Source organism: Pteropus vampyrus, unplaced genomic scaffold (genome assembly GCF_000151845.1).
Source record: "Pteropus vampyrus isolate Shadow unplaced genomic scaffold, Pvam_2.0 Scaffold254, whole genome shotgun sequence".
Taxonomy (NCBI): Eukaryota; Metazoa; Chordata; class Mammalia; order Chiroptera; family Pteropodidae; genus Pteropus; species Pteropus vampyrus.
In genome coordinates, this window is record NW_011889035.1 from 412112 (window position 1) to 416768 (window position 4657).

A 4657-nucleotide genomic window follows, 5' to 3' on the forward strand; every position below is an offset into this window, starting at 1 on the left:
AGACCTAAACTCTAGTCCATATTCTGCTTCATGTGATCTTGGAATATTTAAACTTTAAACATTTTATAAATTTTCTCATCTATAAAATATGGATAATAATAATACCTTAACAATAAAATTGCTTAGAATTCATGCTGAATCACTTCACAAAAAATAGAAACTTAGCAATTATATATTCCCATTTACAATCAACCCTTGATAACCCTTATGCTTTAATTTCCATATTTATTTACGTATGCATTTCAAACTCCACCAGAAAATGTAATTTTTGCTTTAAACGGTCATATATATTTTAAAGAAATGAAGAGGGAAAATATTTTTTTATAATTACCCAGATATTTCCCATTCTTAATCTTCACTGTGAATGGCCATGTTTCCTTTGGTATCATTTCTCTTTAGCCTGAAGAATTTCCATCAGCATATCTCGTAGTGTGTGTCTGCTGGTAACATTTTCTCTTAATCATTCTTCATCTAAAAATGTTTTTATTTCACCATCATCCTTGACTTTTTTAGTTTTGACTTTTTTAAAAAAGTACTTTAAGAATGTTGCTCTTTGGAGGTGTTAGATGTGGAAAGCATGAAGAGGCTGGGATGAATCTGTTTCCACATTCCACTTTTCATCCCTTAGACCAGGGCAGCAAGCAAGGCTTTGGAACCAAGTGTAGCGGCAGAGGCAAGATTCTACTCCGTGGACATGAAGATGAATGGAGGGGAAAAATATCCATTGATAAGTTTTGTCCTTTGTGTTTTTATGTTTTAGAATTCACTCGCCAATTAATAATTAAAAAATAACTGCTAGGGGAAAAAAAGAATGTTGCCCTAGTGTTTTCTATCATTCATACTATCTGCTGGGGAATCTGTGACCTTTAGAATTGTTGTTCCTCTATACGTGATGTGTTATTTTTCTCTAGCTGCTTTTAAGACTTTCTCTTTACCTTTGCTTTTAATCAGTTTAATTATGATGCACCTAAGCATAGTTTCCTTTGTATTCATGCTGTTTTGTGTTTACTGAGCTCCTTGAATCTGTAAATTTATGTTGTTGGCCAATTTGGTTAGTTATTGACTATTGTTTCTTTAGTGTCCTCTGCATAATATTTTCTACTTCTTCTGGGACTCCAATTACATGTATATTGCTTTTGGTATTGTTCTACTTGTCCCTCGTGTTGTTAATTTTTTTTTTTCCACTTTTTTTTCCTCTCTCTTTTTCACTTTGGATATTTTCTATTGATTTGTCTTCAAGCTTCTGACATTTTTCTGTTAAATACGTTCTGCCATTTAGGCCAAGCCGGTGAATCTTTTTTAGATATTGTATTTTTCCTAAAATTCTATTTGGATCTTTTCTATGTATTTGAGTCCTCTGCTGAGTTTTATTATCTTTTTCATTGATTACAGTGTATTTTCCTTTACTTCAGTGAAAATATTTGCTGCTTTAAAGTCATTATCTAATAATTCCAATATCCATACCATCTGAAATTCAGCCTCTCTTTATTATCTTTTCCTCTCAGCATAGGTCCCATTTCCTTGGTGCTTTTTATGTCAAGTAATCCTGAATTGTGTCTTTGGCATTATGAATATTGACTTGGAGTCTCTGGATTGTTTTATTCCACTGAAAAGTTTTAATCATTTGTTTCGCAAGAAATTAACATGATTTGAAACAAACTGAAAATTTTGTCTTGCTTATAGTGGGTGATAGCTCAAATCTTGCTTCTGTTCTTTTACTGGAAGAGTTGGAGGATAATCTATTTTTGGTTCTTTTATCTGAGCTGCTTGCATTCTGCCTTTGTTACTCAAATTGAATTAGGATTTAGCTAGAGATCGTCTGAGATTATACATATAGTTTAGAGAGTTCTCCACTCTGGTTCTTCCGTTTGGACTTCCTGCCTCATTCTCTAGCTTCCCCGGGCTCCTTTCTCTTGGTTCCTTGGGCCAGAAAGATAATGGGCTTTCTATGTGAGTTTTTGTCACCCCCACTGCACCACAATTTTAGTCTATTTATAGGTTAAAGCCACCAAAAGTGAAAAATAATTTTGTGTTGGTAACTTCCTCCACATTTTGACTCTGCTTGCTTCTGTTTACTCTTTTGATCCCTCGGGTAGTTGTTTTTTTGTTTGTTTGTTTGTTTGTTTTTTGTATTTTGTCTAGAGCATGCAGTTGTTATCTGTGGAAAGGTCAGTCTGTTAGGAACTTACTTTTCCATTCTAAAAATCAAAGTAATCAAATCAAATCAAAGTATTCAAAAAATTAAATTTTTGGACAGAAATAATTATAAGGTTTATGCAAACTTGATCTTTCCAAGGATTATGTTTTTGGCATACATATATTAAAAACAGAACTATTTCTCTACTTGTCCATTCATAACTCATTATTTTGTTATCTCGAAAGAGGTTTATTTCAAAACCAACCAAAACAAGATCTCCTGCAACTTACCATAGTAGGATTTATGAAAGCAGGTAAAGTGGTCATGCAAATCTTAAAGAATGGTTATGGTGGGCTGGATTGTTTTCAAAGGGAGCTGGAGAGGTTGCTAACTTTGCTGCTTATGCATTTGGATCAGTCACCAGAGGGCCTCCATTAGGAGCTCTCATTGTCCTCTTCAAGATCTACAGTTATACTCATTCATGCTTCAAAGGAAGAGGACACAGAGACATTAAATACAATATCTTACAGGTGAGTTAATCCACATTTTGTGGTTTTTGTAATAATTATGGTCATTGTAGCCCTGACACTAATCTTTTTGTTAGGACCTCACCATGAAAACAGACATTCTTGTTATATAACCATCTGCTTTGTAAGTGGAGTGCTTTTGTTTGGCTATGTTAAAGAACAGGGCATTGCTTTAAAGAACTTTCTGCTGGAAAGCCTCAAGACATCCCATGGCCTGGATTCTGCTGCTAAGCCTCATAGTTTGTGTAAGCACACAGATTATCTAATCAGGGTCCTGGACATATCGAACCCTTATATATATATTGAAACTCCAGTGGATTATGTATTTCTTACACAGTTTTAATTTGCTTATCTCTTCTTCTAAAGGAGGGGCAAGATATGCCTTTTGATGGCATCACTGATGCTTTGAATGGCTTTCTTAAAATTATGTGAGAATGTCATGACTGCATGCCTTTAAAGATAACCATTTAGTGTGGCAAGACTGCCCAGGTCATTTTGATAAGATGAAAAAGCAATGAATGTACTCTCCCCAGTATTCTTAATATCACTGATATTCTTAACAGTAATGTATAAAGTTTAACCTGGGAAATTAAACAGCTAACTGGCTACTCTCAAAGAAATGGGGATCTTTAAGAAACAAATTGAATTAAAACGTTATTCCGTAATTGTTTCAAAATGAGTTTGAATTTTAGAATGTGTCTGAAAATGACATTGTCCTCTGAAATGATATACTCTAGAGACAATCTTTTTAAAGATTTCACTAATGCGGATCAAGAAAAATTTTCTTATATTTAAATTACAACAGTTAACTAAAATGACCTCGATGTGTGGCTAGTTTGTATTTTTATTAACATTGTATTATTGTATATGAATTTTAAGTCCTGCTTCCTCCATAAAGAACTCATGTATTAATGTCAAATTTCAATTTAAAAATTAAATGCCCAATTTCATTATTTAAAAAAAGTTTGTTCCTTTATTCTAATTCAGATCATCTAACAGCCTTCGATAAGCTGATAGGCAACAAATTTATAGATCCAAATCAGTGCTATTCAAATTGTAATCTGCCAACCAGTGCCTGCCTGTACATGAACTATTTGTTGTCTTGTCCATGATGAGATGAGAACAGAATTGAGAATACATGTTTGAAACTTTCATGAAACTTATGTAATCATTTTATAACTGTTAAATATAAGAAAAAAATGTTTGGCCTTTTATTTGCATACCTTGGTTTTTCTTAAACTTCATTTTTTCTAGCAATTAATTTTTCTTATATAATTTTTAAAAAACCATTGGTTGGTAATGGTTTGGAAATTAAAAACGAAACACTGGTTTTCTCCACACAGAATTTGAGAAATACTGATCTAGGTTTCAAATAATAACTTTGAGAAGTTCTCAAGTTAACCATTTAATAGAAGAAATGAGGCTAGACTGTAATTTGACTATAGCTATAGTTCCTGAATGACCTGGATAGTTTAACATGTCCTTTTAAAAGAGGAGAAAACTCAGGTATAGAAAGTTTTAATCAAGTTTATTTCTTTTGGATATTTGTGTGTGTCTGTTTGTGTACATACACACATATATATGACATAGCAGCCAACATGTCAGAAAAAGAATTCAGCTACTTTAACTTGCAGCTGACATTAAAGTATTCTTTGTTGTTCAATCTAAGAAGTTACTGTTTTACCACTTAGAAGTAAAACAGTAAGTTCAGAGGAAGAACAAACAATAGCAACAGACTTACTTACTGAGAGCCCACTGTGCAAGCAACTATGTAGAGAAAAGCAACCCATTAAGTGGGTATTTTTATTTCCAGTTTAGAGATCAGAAAACTGACCGGAGAAGCAAATTAATCATAATCATAGAGCAAGTAAGTGATAGAAGCGGGATTCCAATTCAGTTTTGTCTGGTTCAGATACATTTACCATCACTGTTCTTTATTAAATAATCACCAGATAGGCCCACACACAAATTATTATATCAGGAAGATGGTTTC